This window comes from Nicotiana tomentosiformis, chromosome 8 (genome assembly GCF_000390325.3).
Source record: "Nicotiana tomentosiformis chromosome 8, ASM39032v3, whole genome shotgun sequence".
In the NCBI taxonomy this organism is placed as follows: Eukaryota; Viridiplantae; Streptophyta; class Magnoliopsida; order Solanales; family Solanaceae; genus Nicotiana; species Nicotiana tomentosiformis.
In genome coordinates, this window is record NC_090819.1 from 61,167,813 (window position 1) to 61,187,881 (window position 20,069).

Genomic DNA, 20,069 nt, shown 5'->3' on the forward strand with positions numbered 1-20,069 from the left:
GTTCTAGATTGTCACGCTAAGATGGTGACATTGGCTATGCCGGGAATTCTGAGGGTTGAGTGGAACGGTTCTATAGATTATGTACCAAGTAGGGTGATTTCATATTTGAAGGCTCAGCGCATGGTTGAGAAGGGTTGCCTATCTTATTTGGCTTTTGTGAGGGATGTTAGTGCAGAGACTCCTGTCGTTTATTCTGTTCCGGTGGTACGTGAATTTCCGGATGTGTTTCCTACAGACCTACCGGGCATGCCGCTTGATAGGGATATTGACTTTGGTATTGATTTGGTGCCGGGCACTCAGCCCATTTCTATTCCACAGTATCGTATGGCACCGGCGGAGTTGAAGGAATTGAAAGAACAGCTTCAGGAACTCCTTGATAAGGGGTTTATTCGGCCTAGTGTGTCACCTTGGGGTGCACCGGTTCTATTTGTGAAAAAGAAGAATGGTTCCATGAGAATGTGTATTGATTACAGGCTGTTGAACAAGGTCACAGTCAAGAACAAGTATCCTTTGCCTCGTATTGATGATTTATTCGACCAGCTTCAGGGAGCGAGGGTGTTCACCAAGATTGATTTGAGGTCCGGTTATCACCAGCTGAAGATTCGGGATTCAGATATTCTCAAGACAGCCTTTAGAACCCGATATGGCCATTATGAGTTTTTGGTGATGTCTTTTGGGCTGACCAATGCCCCAGCATCGTTCATGCATCTGATGAATAGTGTATTCCAGCCCTATTTGGACTCATTCGTAAATACCAATTCACTACACATTCTTGCATATCTTCACGTGCTTAAATTGGTTCATCTTGTGAGGTTAAAACTTAATCGAGAGAGGAGTTTTTGCTGAACGTTTGAACTAATAATTGAGTGAATTCGAGAGATTCACTTGAACATTAGAAGTGAATTATCTAGAGGTAGATCCCAAATAATTATCTTGCACCTATTTTATCAACCCTTATTTTCTCTCATTGTTAATTTCCTTGCTTACCCTTGTTTCGATTGTCATTAGTCAATAGCTTTAGACTCTTAGTTAATTGTAGTTATTAATCATATAAATCTTAATTGTTGATTCTCTTGAATAACAATCAAGCTAGAAACTACGAAAATATTGTTTAACTCCAGTCCCTAAGGATACGATATTATACTATCTTTGACTAGCGAGAATAATTAAAGTGGTGTTTTGCGCTTGTCAAAATTTGGCATCGTTGCCGGTGATTGGCAATCAATAGTGTTTGAAATAGTTTGTAGTGCTAATTCAGGAATTTTTCTTTTATTTTAATTTTATTTTTCTCTTTTTATGTTTGGTGTTCTTTGACTGTGCGCAGGTTACAGGTTAGATTGGTGCATGACTCGAACTTCTACGAAGGACGTGCTACCATATGAGCCAGAAATTAAAAAACAACTACGACAGCTGAGGAAGGAAATAAGTCGCACCGAGACATCAGAAAAGGTTGGGCAATCCTCAACCAAAGTTATGGCTGGAATCAGTGATGATAATGTGGATTTGGCTGCAAGAGAGACAGCCCAACGAAGAGAACAAGTTGCAAGGGATGTTGAGGAAGCAACTATTAGAGATGCACAACTTATCTACGACGAAAAGAGGGGTCGTAGAATTATTCAAAATCAACCCTTGGCTACAGTCTAGTTCAGAAATATAGCTCCCATGCCTGGGACTTGGCGATTATGCTAGATCGGCCTACAATCAAGAATTATCAAGTGTGAGACCACCTCTAATTGCAGCAAACAACTTTGAATTAAAGCAAGGGTTGTTTCAAACCCTTCAGAATTGTTTTGTCTTCAGAGGGAAGCAAAACGAAGATCCAATCACATATCTAATGAACTTCAAGGAGATTATGAACATCTTTCAATATAATGATGTGTCACAAGATGCAGTGTATCTAAGGGCATTCCCCTTCACACTCAAAGATGATACTAAGCAGTGGCTTCAGAGCTTGCCCACGGGATCAATTAGAACTTGGGAAGAGATGACCAGAAAATTTCTTGATAAATATTTCTCCTCAGTTAAAACGAGCAAGTTTAGAAGAGAAATCCATAACTTCTGCCAGAAGGAGAATGAAACTGTTTTTGAAACATGTGAGAGGTTTAAGGAGATTGTTAGAAAGTGTCAACATAGCAGAATTGAACTCTGGATGCAACTCCAGAACTTTTGGGATGGATTGACACTGGCCTCACTTAGAACATTGAGCAATGCAGTTGGAGGTCCGTTGATGAAGAAGACTCCAGAGGAGATAGTCATAATTCTTGACGAGTTATCTGAAGATGCTAAATCAGTGTCCCTCTGAGAGTGTTGAAAGAAGAAGATCAACTGGTGTTCACCAAGTTGATGCTAATACATCTGTGCAGGTACAACTTGATGTTATGGCCAAATAGATAAGGAAGCTAACCTTGGCTACAATACAGAGTGAGCCTCATGCAGCTTGTGATATATGTGGAAGAGGACACCTTACTCATGAGTGTCAAGCCTCAACTGAGAAAGTGAATATTGTGGGAAACTACAATTTTAATGCAATAGGTCAGAGGCACCCCGGTTTTTCATGGAGTTCACCTGAGGGTACCGCGAATGCATGGCAACAAAATAACTCTAGACCAAGCAGAGACAGCAATTTCAGCCTCAACAACCCATTCAGTCTGGCATAAATGATCTCATGAAGGCCTTCATTCTGAAAAAACTAATAAGAGGCTTGAAACTCATAGCGCAGCTATACGGGAACATGGAGCAGTTATTAAAGAAATAGGTACTGGTTTTCGAAATTTGGAAAGACAGGTTGGGCAGCTAACCACTCTATTGTATGAGAGGATTCCAGGGACTCTCCCCGCTGATACAGAAAAGAATTCCAAAAAAATAGTGAATGTTGTAACCTTGAGAAGTGGGCAAGTGTTGAAGGATCCCACCCCAATCCAAAAATATGTGATAATTGCAAAAGAAAGTGGGGAGCAACTGAAAAGTGATGATAACAAGAAGAAGAAAGGCCCAATGAAAACTGAGAAGGAGGAGGAGGAAAAATCGAGAAGGGAGGAACCTGAGAAGAGCGAGAATATGCCTGCTTTACCTTTCCCCCAAAAGCTATATAGAGAAAAGCTGGACAAGAAATTTGAGAGATTTCTGGATGTGCTGAAACAGGTTCATGTAAATTTACCATTCACAGAAGTTCTCTCACAAATGCCTGCTTATGCCAAATTTATGAAGGAGATCCTGACAAAGAAGAGGAAAATAGAGGAAACCTATGTGGTCAAGCTTACAGAGCATTGCAGTGCTATATTGCAAAATAAACTCCCATAAAAGTGTGGAGATCCAGAGAGTTTTACTATACCTTGCTCTTTTGGCTCTATTATTTTTTATAAGTCTTTATGTGATTCTGGTGCCTCAATTAACTTAATGACTCTATCTATTTATAGAAAACTGGAGAAGGAGATTGGAGAGATAAGGTCGGTGTCAATATCTTTGCAGTTGGCAGTCCATACGACCTTAATACCCGAGGGGATAATGGAAGATGTGTTAGTTCGGGTGGATAAGTTCGTATTTCCTGTGAATTTTATAGTGGTAAATATGGTGGAAAACAAGGAGCCCCCCTCATCCTAGGAAGACCATTCTTAGCAACGGGTAGAGCTATACTAGATGTACACGAGATAAAACTCATGCTTAGAGTGGGCGATGAGACGATGACTTTTGATATGAATGTAGAAAGAGGGCACAAAAGGAAAAATCAGCTGTGAGTGTTGAGTGGAAAGTGAAAGGCTCAAAAGAGAAGGCTGCATTGAGTGAGGAAGATAAGTGTGGGGTGTACCCCAAAAAGGCTGAGAAGAAGTTGTCGGCATGGATGTGCGCATTAGTTCGAAGGTGAGGAATAGATCCCGACTTCGACTCGGACCCAAACTAGATGTTCAAGAAAATTTCCTTTACCTTATGCTTTTTAATTGTGTGTCATGGGGACATGCCACAACTTAAAGTGTGGGGTGAGGGATAAGTGTATGTTGTATGTATATGTGTTAGTTTTGTTAGTTGTAGTTGGAAAATTGAAAAAACCATAAAAATTAAAAAAAATTTGATTTTTCCCGATGATTGATATCATTTGACGAGTTTCTTAAGGGAATAAAGTCGAAAGAAAAATATAAAAAGATTTTCTTTTGTTAGGTGGTGTATTAATTCCCCCTTGGTTTTTCTTCGTGCGACGGTTCTTTTTCAAGGGTTTTGTTTGAATCGAGTGTAGTTAGTTTTTATTTTTGTTAGTAGTAGGAAACTTTGTGCTATGAATTGAATGGAAGGTAATATCTCTTGACTTTATTATGCCTTGAGTATTAGTAAATGCTTTAGTTGTGACGCTTAGGCTCAGTTTTTGACTCTTGTATAAGTACCTTAAACTGTAGGATTTTAACTTTGCTTAACTGCTTTGACTAGAGTGTCTTGATGAATCCGATCCTGAGTGAGTTATGTGCCATTTGTGTGTGAGGTTTTATGTTATTCTGTGCATTGCATTTGATGTCTAGAACTTGCCCTGTGTATTTGCAAAGCGAAATAGTAGTGTTGTTCGGTCTTGGAAGTGATCTAGGCATTTCTTTGTTGAGCTAGTTATAAGCTATTACCTATATAATTGTTATGTATCTTAGTTAACCCCTTTGAGCTTGTAATCCTGTTTCTTTGGTAACAACATTACAAGCCTTACCCATTTGTTTGAATTGCCCATCTATTTGAACCTCTTACCTCTAGTGAGTACTTGAATTTGTTATGAACTTTGCAAAAGTTGAAGTGTGGGGTGGTTGGTTTGGATTTTGAGTGGAACTATTGAAATAAGGAAGAAGGTGCACTATTTTGAAAAAAGTAAGAGCCACTTGAATTGAAAAAAGAAAAGAAAAAAAATAGTTGTATTGTTGTGCAAAATAGTCCTTGATAGTGGTAGTTCTTGATGTAGTTGTGGTTAAAGAAGTAGGGAGTTAATGTATATTGATGTGGAGGTGGAGTTATGGTTTGACATAAGTGTGGAGTTTTGAACAATGAAATGTATATATTAAAGTGCTCAGGGAGGTGTAGTCACTCTTATATCTAAATGTATCCTACCCATCCCGCAGCCTACATTCCAACCAAGTAAAGTTCTACTTGATCCTTGACTGAATGAGCTCAATTAGTAGAGTAATACACTATGGGCAAGCTTATGGTACGTTTTTTGTGGCACATGAATGTTGTTTCTGAGAGTGAGCGAATTCTTTCTATCTTGAGTTCCTAATTGTTCTTAAATTTTATTGTGTGTGGAACTACTCTCTATTGTTGTGTGAGGTCACTTGATTCACGTAGGAAAGGTAATGTCGTTGACCTCTGTGTTAGAGTAAGTGAGCGGATTGTGAAAAATGCATGGTGTTTGTGAGTAAAATCTTGAGGCGAGGATGTTACGTTAGAGTGCTTAATTTATTTTAAATATTTTTGGTGTGATAAGTTATGAGAGTTATTTAAAAAGGTTGTGTCTATGTGAAGTGTAGTTTGATTGCTTGAGGACGAGCAATGGTTTAAGTGTGTGGTGTTGATGGTAGGCTATAATCTCGTATTCTAGTCGCTTATTGTACTCTAATTTACTGCACTTTACTTGTGTTTGAGCTTTAATTGATAGTGTTTTGCACTTATTGTGTGTTTTATGCCTTGTAGGAGTGATTCCGAACTATGTAGATGCTATGAAATGAATTTGAGTGATTTGGAGCTTTGAAGTGTGAGTAAAAGCCCAAGGGATTAGGCATGGATCGTGTTCGGGGGTCGAGGACCAAGTTTGGACGTCAAAACGCAAGAAAAATCACACGGGAGATTCTGCCGAAATTTCTAAAAAATTTTGGAGTTAGTAAAATTTGGGGGATTGATAAATTATGTTATGTGTTTGAGGGCGATTGATCTTAAGCGGGGAATAATGTAGCACCCCAGAGAAAGTTTTGAATTACTTCAACACTATTCAGAAAATTTATATGTGCATAGGCATGAGTTGCTATAGCCAGTTGAGACTAATATTGTGCGTTGTTGTGAGAAATCAAGCATTTTGGAAATGATTGGAGAGTTAGGGACTTTGCTTTAAAGCTTATAAGAATGGAGAAAAGAAATAATCTCAATTGAGATGGTGTTGTCGGACCCGTGTTAAATTGTGGGAATGTAAAATCACTCACAAGTATGTGTGCAAGAACATACTCAGTAATTTAAAGTCCTCAGAAAGATTCTTAGCACGTTCGAGGACTAACGTTTATTTAAGAGGTGGAGAATGTAACGACCCGACTTGTCATTTTAAAAATTAATGCCCCGTTAAGTGATTTAAGGTTTCGAGCAGCCTCGCAATATGTATTATGACCCGCGTGTATGGTCGAGTTTGATTTACGGATCATTCGGAGTGATTTGGGACACTTAGTCCCTAAGAAGGAAGCTTAAGTCTTAGGATTTTGACCGTAGTCGAAACTGTGTGAAGACAACTCCGGAATGGAGTTCCGTCGGGTTCGTTAGCTTCGTTGGGAGATTTTGGACTTCAAAGCGTGTCCGAACTGTGAATCTGAGGTCTATAGCCAATTTAGGCTTAAAATGGCAAAAGTTGAATTTTTGGAAAGTTTGACCGGGGGGTAGACATTTTGATATCGGGGTCGGAATGCGATTCCGAGAGTTGGAACAGCTCCGTTATATTATCTGAGACTTGCCTGCAAAATTTGACGTCATTCCGGGTTGGTTTGATAGGTTTCGGCACGAGTTTTAGAAGTTGGGAGTTTTTGAAGTTCATAAGTTCGATTTGTGGTGCGATTTGAATTTGCGACGTAATTTGAAACCTCGAGCGAGTTTGTGATATGTTATGGGACTGGTTGGTATGATTGGACGGGGTCCCGAGGGGCTCGGGTGTGTTTCGGGGTGGTTTCGGACCAAATTGGAGTTGTTTGGATTGTTGTTGCTGAAGTCTGGTTTCCTTTTTCACGAACGCAAAGGTAGTCCCGCGTTCGCGAAGAGGAATTTGAGGGGCTGAGGATTTTTCCTCCGCGAACGCGAACGCAAAGAAGAAGCAGGGCAAGCTTTCGCGAATGCGGCCAGGGCAACGCGAACGCGAAGAAGAAAGGAAGATAGGGGCATGGGGTCGTTTGGCCTTTGCGAACGCGAAGCGTGGAACGCGAACGCGAACGCGAAGCGTGGAACGCGAACGCGAACGCGAAGGAGCTGGTCAGATGGCCATCGCGAACGCGACAAGGAAGTCGCGAACGCGAAGAGGAAATGATGATGCAGGAATAGTTGACCTTCGCGAACGCGACGCTTGGCATGCGAACGCGAAGAAAGATTTGAGGCAGCTGGATTTTAGCCTTCGCGAACTTGAAGAAGGTGTATCTGGGCAGAAATAAATGTCCCAAAAATGAGGGTTTGAGTTCATAACTCAAAATCAAATTGGGAGCTCGGTAGAAGGCGATTTTTGGAGAGATTCTTGTGTGGGTGTTTGGGGTAAGTGATTTTTTTCCAGTTTTGATTAATTTTCATAATTATGTCTTTGAATCCATCATTTTATTCGAATTTAATGGAGGAAAAATCAAAATTTTTGTAAAATCTTCCAAAATCGAAAATTTAAGATTTGGAGGTCGATTTATTATTGGAATTCGATAAAATTGGTATAGTTGAACTCGTATCGGAATGGGTGTTGGGATTTCATGAAAATTATGTCGGGTTCCGAGAGGCGAGTCCCGCGTTGACTTATTGGAATAAATTTTTAAGTCGACGTATTATTATCCGGAATTATTTCCGATGAATTTTAATGAAGTTATACAATTAAATTGGATAGATTTGAGCTGCTCGGAGGTCAATTCAAGCAAGAAGGCTATTTTGGAATATCGGCCTAATTTCAAAAAGGTAAGTGTCTTGCTTAACCTCGAGTGGGGGAATTTTTCCTTAGGCATTGAGTCTTATGTGCAATTTGTGTAATTGAAAACCATGTATGCGAGATGACGAGTACGTACTTGGTTTATATGTGTAAATTTATTGAGTTAAAGTCTAGAGTATATTGTGTAGTAAATCGGATAATTGTTGGCATATATTTAATCATATACTTGTCGTGCCTAAATCCTTGTTGTTGACTCTGTTGTTATATGACAATGTGATGCGATTGTTATTTGATTGTTATGAAATTTCGTGAATTTGTTGTTTGATAATTATTGGAACTTAATTTCATTTTGGATTTTTCCCTCTGCAAATAATTAATCAAATGAGCTTAAGAAGAGGTGTTTATATAATTATTGAAAATTTGATCTTTATGAAAACTTTGCTTTATGTTGAGTAATTTCTATCTCTATTTGATTGTTTTTGGGTGTTGTACACATTGTGTGGAGCATTTGGCTATTTGTTGTGAAATTAATTGACTTGGTTGTAGCTTTGGAATTTGGTTAATTGTGATATGAATTGATTTTTGTTATGTTGCTGTGATAATTTCCCGTGTAAATTATTGTGTTGTGTGAGTGGTTATTTTGGGGAGATAAGGATGGCATTTCATCGTTGATATTATGTGGTTATAAGGGTGACATTTCACTATTGTTTTGTTTGTAGGAATATTGTCTGGGCGGAGCGATAAGGGTATCTATAGGAGCGATAAGGGTAGCAATAGGAGCGATAAGGGTGGCTATTGATATTATCTAGGCGGAGCGATAAGGGTGGCTATAGGAGTGATAAGGGTGGCAATATGAGCGATAATGGTGGCTATTGTCAGGGACGATATGTGATGATGTGGGTTTGTGGTGATGATGATTTTTTTATGTGATGTTGTGATTTTTCTTGTGTTTATTTCATACCTTGTGCAATTTGTTTTGTTGTTGTTAAATTAATAACAATCTGATTTATGTTGAAATTGAGAGCTTGTGGCTATGGCCAGGCGAATTATAAAATGAAATATGGGCACGAGGTGCCGTGGGTAAATAATGAGGATATTTGGCACGTGAATTATCCGTGCAGTTGATATATGGGATGTGGGCATGAGGTGTTGTGATGAGATGATAATGATATTTGGCACGTGAATTATCCGTGCATTTGTGATATGAAATGAGGGCACGAGGGGCCAGGGAAATATGATGATTTAATTCTGGGCACGAGGTGCCGTGGAAACATGAAAAATGGGCTGAGACCCATGTTTATGAAAAATATAAAAATGGGCAGAGACCCGTATTTTTATGATTTTGAAATAAGGTGTTACATGGTAACTTTTTAATTGAAAGGATTATATTCAAAATATTTATTTGGAAGGATTTTTACTTAGAAAGTATTATATAAAAGATATTTATTTGAGGAAATTATATTTGAAAAGATTTATTGAAAGAATTATATTTGAAAAATAATTATTTGAGAAAATTATATTTGAAAGAGAATTATTTGGAAGAATTATATGTGAAAGACATTTATTTGAAGTACTTGATTTAATTGGGTGTAATTATACTTATTAATTGTTGAGCGATATTAATGGTATTCTTGTTGTCTGCTGTGCATATCACTGGTTGTTTCATGTTGCTCTGTTGTTATTTGTTTCCTATTATCTTGTATATCATATTGCACAGGTTATTAGACTAGTGAGTGTCTTGACTGTACCTCGTCTCTACTCCATTGAGGTTAGTCTTGATACTTACTGGGTACCGACCATGGCGTACTCATACTATACTTCTGCACATTGTTGTGCAAAGCAAGGTATTGAAGATAACAGACTTGAGCAGAGTTAAAACAATATCGTAAGGATTCAAAGTATAATTGCTTGGTCGTCGCAGTCCCTTGGAGTCCTTTCATTTCATTGTACTGTTAACTGGTAATTAAACAGTATTGTATATTCGGTCCTCGTGATCATTCTATGTATTCGATTAGAGTTCGTGACTCAGTACTACCAGTCTTGGGAGGTTGTATATTGTAATTATTTCCGCTGTTAGTTTTGATTATTTATTTAATTCAAAAAAGAATGGCTTCAAAAATGTAATGGAAATCGGTTTACCTAGTCTTAGAGACTAGGTGCCATCACGACTCCTGTGGTGGGATTTTGGGTCGTGACAGCAAGGATCCTAAGATGGGGGACCGTCAGCCTGTCTACCTGCGCCTGCGGGCAAGAAACGCAGGCCCCCAGGCAATAAGGGCGTAAGTACGAATAATGTACCGAGTATATAAGGCATAAAAATTAGTATATAAAAGACATGAAAGAAATATGGAGTAAAGGACTCAACCTGTAAGTCTGATTAGCTCTGTGAATCATGAAACAATTATAATCTCATGTATATGAGTATAAATGTCATATCATACATAGGTATACGTGTACATAATATCATCAAGTCTCTGAGGGCATCCCATCATACCATCTCAGCCTCTATGGGCGAAATCATAAACATATACGAGCTGATCATGTGGTGGTGCGTATATTACGCCATAACCTTTCCCCATACCCATATACATATACTATACGCGTATATAATGACATCTGGTCATGGGTCAGTATACATGTATAAATAGATGCAATACATAATGAAGTAAGTCAATAAGATCTCTCAAAATTTCATGAGACCCATGAACAGACGATATGATAGTAGGATATATGGGGAATCCAGAACATAGGCAACCCTAGTACCTCTAAGAATAGAATCATTTATGAAAGTTGTGTGCTTGCTCATTTCGTTTGTAGCATATGGATCATGCCAAAAGGAAAGAAGGGGTAGCCTTAACATACCTCAAGTCGTCAATGCAACTCAACAACAAGCTTATGACAACTAGCGCGCCAACCCTATAACAAAGAAATACATGTACAATTTAGATGGCGCTAGTATATCACGTATCTCAAATGATAACTCGATCCTAAATTAAAACAGACAGTATTTTCCCTGATTTTACTGCTCCCTCAAGCCTACTATAGGTGAGATACAAACATAATCCAATCAGAAACTCAAAAACAACCCAACTACTATTCAGGACCTTCAATACAACAATAGCCCCAAATATACCATAACACACCCGATCAATAAGTTATCAATTAGCCTGAAATTGCAACGACGAGCGACCAGCCTACTACCCTACCACATGTGTAATTTCTCCACACCTTTTTACCTTCCAAACTCCATAAATCAGCAGCACAATAGGCCAACACGAGTGGACTAAAAAACAGTCTACCAAAAGTAAAATAAATCGAACTCACGGCTTCCGATCACCGTCCCGTGAGTTCTAACTATTAGGAAATAAATTTATCAACCTTCCTTGATATTTAAAGCTTAAATACAGAAAGTAAACGGCTTCTTAACTATGAATTACCTTCCAAAACTCAAACAACAAAGAAAAAGAGAGGCGATATAGCGATACTTATGTCGTAGGGATCGTTCTAATGTTATCGCTTCTTGATTTCGTACCCGGGATGTTTATCTCCTTTGAAACCCTAGAAGAGAGCTTATGGATATGTTTATTTATTTTCTCAGGTCATGTTTTATGGAAACATGAAGATAAAGATGGCCTAAGACCTATATATATCAAGTTTGGAAAAGTCAAAGAGGTGCTAGCTTGGCACCCTATCATTAGCCCATCTTCCGACGCTTATATCTTTTTATCTGGATATCATACGAACAAACTGTTAAGAGAGTTAGAAACTACATTCCAAGACCTTCAATTTGGTATATAATATGTCCCAAAAATGATCCCATATAGAATATGAAATATATTGCTCAAAACGCTCCATTACAAGGTAAATCCTTAATCGGTTTTTCCGCAACTTAAATCTGACTTTTTCCAGATTTTATATTTTCTATTCAAATATTATATATAGTCATATTATGATTTTAAACTTATTTAAATCATGATTACCAAGTCTCATATTCATTATACATCACCTTGGGCGCACAGGGTGTAACAACTACAATGTGCTCTTTCGGCATATATTAAGGGAAGGCAACATTGTCGCTGATTTTTTAACTAACCTAGTTTTTTCTTTTGCATGTACACTCACGTTTCAATCATTTCATTAATTGTCAAATCAAGGGAAAACTTTGATAAACATGGACAAAGCACAAGTACCTAACCTTAGGGTTAGGATTGCCAAGAGAAAAGAACCTGATTAATGATCACAACTGATAATACATTGCCTGAGATTGCCTCATTCTTCTTTGTTGTATATTTATGTGTGTTGTTAGATGGCCTCCTAGTGGTATTAGTATGCCATCAGGGGTGATTTGGTAATATTCAGAACTGGTAGGGCAAGCAGGCATCATGTAGCAACTAACACAAGCTTACAAAGTAATACACGTCTTATTAAGGTTTGGTACAGCCTCTTTATATGGTGATACTACTGCACGCTGGTGTCTTTTTGTTGTTGAGATTAGATAGTGTGTACTGGTCAGTGCTATGAACTTAACTAAGGCACTAAGGCAACTGCTGCTTTAACTCTATCTATCATGTTGTGTATTGTTTTATCATCTTCCAGTGGTATTAATGTGCTTTCAAACTCATCCTGGAGATGAGAAGGCAATATACAACCTCTCTTTGATAAGCAAGCAGTTAGGGTCTTATAAATGTATATGTGCAGCTACTGAGTATTTTGAGGTCTACTATATTTGGAGATGGAGATCAAGATGGAAGTGTTCAAGCTGGATCAACACATTGGTTTGGGAGTTCTGGATAGCTTCAATACAGTGGTGTACTTGTTTGGAATCCATATTAGCCTTGTCCATTGGAATCTTGTCATATGGAATGCATAACATGGCGCCTAGTTAGAGCATTAGAGGTGCTACTTGGTTTTTGCCCTTGGCCTTTGGATTCACTTGCACTACTTGGATATGGAAGCATACATCCTACTACTTTGTAATAGATAGTTCATTAGTTTTAGCTTTCTCATTCATAGTATTAACTAGTAGTAGTCTACATCTTTTACATTGGTTTGGACATCTTGTAACACTTGGACCCATGTTTTGGGATATATATATATATATATATATATATATATATATATATATATATATTAGCCACTAGGCAGCACGCCTAGTGATATATTTGCTAAAAAGAATATACAAAGCCAACCCGGGTTCGCACCCCGGAACCCGCCAAAACTCACAAATCCTGAATACCTATTCCAAAAGATTCCATATATACTAGTTTCGTCCAAATCCAACTGCGAATCGTGGTTCAAATCCCCATTTTTTTTTTTATTTGAAACGTTTTGCCAAAATTCCCAAATATTCTCACTTAGATTTACCAATCACGTGTCAAATTCAAGGATGGAATCATGAATAATAATCAAATCCGAGTCAAGAATACTTACCCCATTCTAAGTAGTGAAAATTCCCTCAAAAATCACCCTAATCTGAGCTCCCAATCTCAAAATATGATAAATGAAATTGAACCCTCACTCAAGATATATTCTGACTAACACTTTTGGTTCAGCGACCAAAGTATCCACTTTTGTGGTGTCTCTTTTGCGACAAATCTCGCTTCTGCGAGTTCCACTATACTGCCGACCATCCGCTTCTGCGGACAATTTTCCGCTTCTGCACATTCGCTTCTACGGTCAAGGAAGCGCACATACACCATTGCATTTGAGCAAGGTCCTTCACATCTACGAACCAAGATTCATCCCCCCTAACTCTACATCTGCGATCAATTGTCCATATTTGTGGACTCGCACCTACATACCAAACTTGCAGGTGCGAAAACATCAGGACAAGAATGTCAAACAACGACAAAATGATCTAAAGCTCATCCGAAACTCACCCAAGCCCCTCGGGACACTGTTCAATTATTCCAACAAGTATTAAAACATAATACGGACCTACTCGAGGTCTTAAATCATACAAAATAACATCAAAACTACGAATCGCACACCAATTCAAGCTTAATGAATTATTAAAAATTCTAAACTCACGTCGAAAATGCCTAAACAACTCGGAATGACTCCAAATTTTTTCGCACAAGTCCTTAATGACAAAGTAAACCTCTTCCAGCTTCCGAACCACAATCCGACCCATATAGCCTCAAAGTCAGCTCCTGGTCAAACCTATGAACTTTCCAGACCCTTAAATTTCCAACCTTCTCCAAATAGAACCAAATCAACCTAGGGACCTCCAAATCCAAATCCGGATATACGCCTAAGTCAAAATTGCCATACAAACCTATTGGAATTAAGGGTGGCAAATGGGCCGGGCCCGGTCCTAAGTGGGCTTCGCGGGCCCGGTCCTAAGTGGGCCGGTCCTATGCGGTCCGGTCCTAAACGGTCCTAGGCTTCGCGGGCTTATTGCTGGAACCGGCTCGGGATCGGGACCACGAACTAACGGTCCCGGGTTAAGTGGGCCGGTCCCGGGCCCAAACGGGCCCAACAAAAACTTTGTATTTTTAATTATTTTTTTATAGAAGTTAGAGAAAAAAATAGTAATAAAGATATATAAGCTATATTCGATTTATATACTATATATACATCTTAAAATATATATATATATTATATTATATATACATAGTATACATCTTGAAATATACTATATATACATCTTAAGATATACTATATATATATATATATAGTATAGTATAGTAGATCTTAAGATATATAAGCTATATATATATATATATATATATATATATATATATATATATATATATATATATATATATATATATATATATATATATATATATATATATTCGAATATATAGTGTATTCGATATACTCGATATACATATATATATATAAGCTTATATATATATACTATATATACATCTTAAGATATATATATATATATACACACACTATACTATATATACATAGTATATAAGTCATATTCGATAGTATACATTATTAAGATATATATATATATATATATATACACACACACACACACACACACAGAGTACTATATATACATCTTATATATATACACACTATACTATATATACATAGTATATAAGTCATATTCGATAGTATACATCTTAAGATATATATAATATATATAGTAAGATGTATATATATTATAGTATAGTATAGTATATACTATATATACAACTTAAGATATATAAGCTATATTTGATATACATATATATATATATATATAAGCTTATATATATATATATATAAGCTTATATATATACTATACTATACTATACTATACTATATATACATCTTACTATATATAAGCTATATTCGATTTATATACTATATATACATCTTAAGATATACTATATATACATGTATATCTACTATATATATATATATATATCTAGTATATCTAGTATACTATGTATATATAGTATATCTTAAGATGTATATATAGTATAGTATAGTATATATAGTATATCTTAAGATGTATATATAGTATATCGAATATAGTTTATATATCTTAAGTTGTATATATAGTATATATATACTATACTATAGTATATAAGCCGTATTCGATAGTATATATATATATATATATATATATATATATATATATATATATATATATATATATATATATATATATATATATATATATATACTATACTATACTATACTATACTATATTATACTATATGTATAGCTTAAGATATATAAAAAGACAAAAATATTGTAAAGAGATATTCAAATCAATACGTTATATTTTTATTATAGCATTAAAAATTATGGCAATATCTTTCTTAGTCTTCCTCCCCCTATGGAATGAGCACAACAAGGTGCTAATACCACCATTGAGAAGAAAAAGAAACTAATCAAGATGTGCCAAAATACAAGTTACATATTAATTTACATGGTATCTCTTACAAATTTCATAAATCCTTCAAGGTCCGGAGGCATTTCCGTTGGTGGTGGCGGAAATGAAGCTTGGTCATCACCGCTTCCAGGCGAAGCATCATCCTCCGCAAGTTCAGCTAGCATTTCTTCGTAAGCTTCATCTACCTCTGGTTGTGATTCAGCAAGTCCAAAATTTCTTCTTTCCGAACGGATCCAATCTCTGAAAAGTATTGATTTTTCCAAGCTCTCACTCATAGACGCTCTATAATCACCGAGTTGAAGTCTTGCTTGACTGAAAGCGCTCTCTGATGCCACTGTTGAAGCTTGAATAGTTAAAATATCTCGGGCTATCCTTGAAAGAATCAGAAAGTGTTTTTCTTTGTCCTTCCACCATTCCAAAATATTAAAGGAGCCGTCGCGATTCACTTCCTCATATGCAAAATATTAAACGTTGAGTTTATAGGGTTTCTATATTCATTTGCAACAACTAAACTTTCATACATGTAATTCCATCTAGTTGGACAAGGTTTAAGAACCTTTCTTTCTCTTAGGCCAAATTCATCGCATCTTTTAAAATATTCTCTAAGTCTACTTCTACGGTTTGAATAAAAAAGCCAATTAAGAGTCATTTTAACCTTTTCAATTTCAACATTTAAAATTCGCATACCATCACCCACAATTAAATGATAAATATGACAAATACATCTAACATGAAAAATGTTACTAAATACAGGACTTAGTATAGTGGTAAGCAAGGCTACAACATTTGTGTTACTAGTAGCATTATCCATTGAAACTGACATTATTTTTATCACTAATGCAAAAATATCTACAAATATTCGCAATCGTGCTAGAAATAAACTGCCCTGTGTGACGTGAATTAATTATTCTATAAGCAATAATGCGCTTTTGCATTATCCAATGCTCATCAATCCAATGACTGGTAACAGTAAGGTAATCACAGTCATTACCACTTCTACCAATATCAGTTGTAATAGCAAGACGATTTATATGAGTAAATAAATAGCGCAAATATTGTTTATATTCATGTTTATATTTATAAATATTACTTTTTACGGTTGTGCGAGGAAAACCTTTATAAGTAGGATTATAAATTTTCTAATATAATGCACAAAGTGGGGGTTATAAGGAAAACTATAGGGTAAGCACATAACAGTGACCATTTTTGCCAATTCTTCCTGATTTTTTTTTGGATCATAATATAAAATACCACCGGTAACAGTGTTAATTCCCGGTTGAAATTGATTTGACCCGATACTAAGGTCAGCCTGACTAGGTGCACTTGTCTCCTCAGCCAAAGCTTTCATACGAAAATATCTAGCTTTATCTTGAGGGTGTAGCAATATGTGTCTAGTCAAACTCCCCCCCCCCCCGACTTCCAACATATTGAAAAACTAACTCTTTGCCACAAGTTTTACACTTAGCCCTATTTTTTCTCTTAGTTGAGTAAAAAATTGCCAAACAAGAGATGTTTCTGCCCGTTTAGAAGGTTGTCTAGAAAAAGTAGGGGCACTAATAGGAGGGTCAGACGGGGGATCATCTAGATTATTATTAATTGGGTTAACTTCTGGAGCAGGACTAGTGGGTGTATCATCATCCGATTGCGTTTCATCAAAATCTATTTCTTCATCATCATTTTCATCAATAGTTGGATTACCATAAAGAGCATTCATATATTCATGGTTTAATTATTCACCGGGTGCAATATTATGGCAAAATTGACTCTCGGTAAATTGTAATAAACTATTATCGCTATCAAGAATAGGAGGTGTAGTACGGGTAATATGTTTGGGTCGGGGAGCCGGCGAAAGTGGAGGAGGAACATATTGGCCACTAGATTCACCACTCTTCGATTTTTCCTTATTTTTACTAAATATATTTTTTAAGGAATAAGCCATCTTAATTAATCAAGCAAAGTAAATAAAACAAACAAAATTATAATATTAAAACTTAAGAGTTGGAATGAGTTTACCGAATTGACGAACAACTTGTTGGAAATTGATTATCGTTGAAGACTTCAATTCACCAACTTCATAATTATTTCACAAATTGTAACAATAAAGTAAGCAATAGTAGCAATTATAGAAGTAAATTAGAGAGAGATTGTGATAGATTGATAATTTTGTAAGAAAAAATGAAATAATGATGGGGTATTTATAGTTAAAAATAGGAAAAAAGTATAATTATAAAAAGTTTGGGATTAAAACAAAGTTGGGGGGTTAAATGACTATTTTATAAAATAAAATAAAAATTTTAAAAAAAAATAGCAGTTGGGCCCGCTAGGCCCGCTAAGGGACCGGTCCGGTCCCGGGCCCTGGCGGGCCAAACGGTCCCGGGCCTGACGGGCCCAAATCATAGGACCGGCCCACGAGACCGGACCAGGCCCGCTAAAACCAGACCAAACGGTCCTGGCCCGTTTAGCCGTTTGGCCTGCGGTCCTGGGCCGGTCCCGGGTTTGGACCGGCCCACTTGCCAGCCTTAATTGGAATCATCAAAATACCATTCCGGGGTCATTCACACAAAAGTCAAACTTCGGTCAACTCTTATAACTTAAGCTTCCAACCTTAGAACAAAGTATCCCAATTCAATCCAAAACTTCCCCGAAACCAAACCAACCATCCCCGCAAGTCACATAACAACAAATATCGGGAAGCATAAAATAGAAAAACGGGATGCAAATACACAAAACGATCGGCCGGGTCATTATAAATTGTAAATACAAGATATTTTTTTATATGAGATTTTGAGATTATGCCAAAATGTGATTCATATGATTTAGGGTTGTAATGACCTGACCGGTCATTTCGGGTATTGAAATTTTATTCGGTAATTTGAAGTCTTGAGTAGCTTTACATGATGTATTATGACTTGCGAGCATGGCTGGTTTTGATTTTTGAGAAGTTCAGACTTATTCAGAAGAGTAATTCTCAATTTAGAAGCTTTAAGTTGCAAGAGTTGACTAAGGTTTTGACCTATGACTAAAGGACGTCAAAATTATGCTTTTATGGTTTCAATAGATTCGTATGGTAATTTTAGACTTAGGCGTATGTCCAGATTTGGATTTGAAGGTTCCTAGATTGATTTGGCTCTATTTGGCGAAAGTTGAAAATTTGAAGGTTTAGAAACTTTGTAACTTTGACCATGAGTTAATTTTGTGGCTATCGGTTTCGGATTATTATTTTGGGACTTGGAAGGGGTCCGTTTTGTTATTTGGAACTTGTGTGCAGAGTTTGGTTTCATTACGAGTTGACTTAGCAGGATTCAGACACGTTCGACAAAGTTTGAAGGCTTGAAACTTAAAAGAATGATCTTGATCTTTGATTCTTGGTTTTGATGTTATTTGTGATGTTTCGAGCTTCTGGATAAGTTTGGATTAAGTATATCGACTTGTTAGTATGATTGGACGGGGTCCCAAAGGGCTTGGGTGAGTTCCGAAGTGGTTTCAGACCATTTTAAGCCCTTTTCAGCTACTGCTTTTTGGCTACATGTGTGTACATTATGATCATGGAGCCCTGGGCTGCGTTTGTGAAAAGTAAAATGTAGTGCTAGAGTTGTGAACCGCGTTTGCATAGGGACAGTTTGCGATCGCGAAGAAGAATTTTTTGCTATCAATGGGATAAATTTGGGAGCTTATATCTTGCAATCTATAAGGAATTTTGAGGTGATCCTAATTAAAAGTTGTATCCCTTCCTGACTAGGTTTTAGAAAATCAAACCTTTTGTCATTTGGAGCTTTGTACAGAAAGTTATGGCCATTGCACTAAAGGCTGTCTGGAAAGAGTTTAGCAAGTATTTCACAAGTTTGTTCATCGCCATCACGGTGCTTCTTGGCGGCGATCGCGAAGGGTAAAATCATGTTGGACTTTTGTGAACTGCAATCGCAAGGTTGGTGACCGCGATTGCAAAGAAAGGACGACTGGCATGGCTTTAAAACATCAAATTCTGGGTTTTGAGTTCATTTTTCTTTACTTTTTGAGTACTTGGGACATAAGTAACGCACAATTTTGGAGGAGATAAATGCCCAAATCATGAAGATTTGAGCCGTTCAGAGGTGATTCCTATGGGAAGACTTTTTTAGAGTATTGATTTTGCTTGTTTGAGGTAAGTGTCTTGCCTAGCTTTGGTTGAGGTAAATTTTAACACTAATTGATATTGTTTGCTACATGCGGGGGTGATGTATATATGAGGTGACGAGTATATATACATATGCCATAGGTATTCATGCTCGGGGTAGATTCTATCTTACTCTATGCCTAGTTTGGTTGTGTGTTTTTCTTGATTCTATGTATTATTTAATTAATTGACTACGTGAGTACAATAAACCATGGCAGATGTAACGACCCGACTGATCATTTTGA

General features: G+C 36.8%; 1 non-coding gene across 1 annotated transcript; it reads right to left on the reverse strand.

Moving 5' to 3' along the window:
- Nucleotides 1-2,032: 2,032 nt before the first annotated feature.
- LOC117275734 (small nucleolar RNA R71) lies at nucleotides 2,033-2,139 on the reverse strand. Its single transcript, XR_004505939.1, has one exon. It is a non-coding gene; the product is annotated as a small nucleolar RNA R71 (small nucleolar RNA).
- Nucleotides 2,140-20,069: the final 17,930 nt, after the last annotated feature.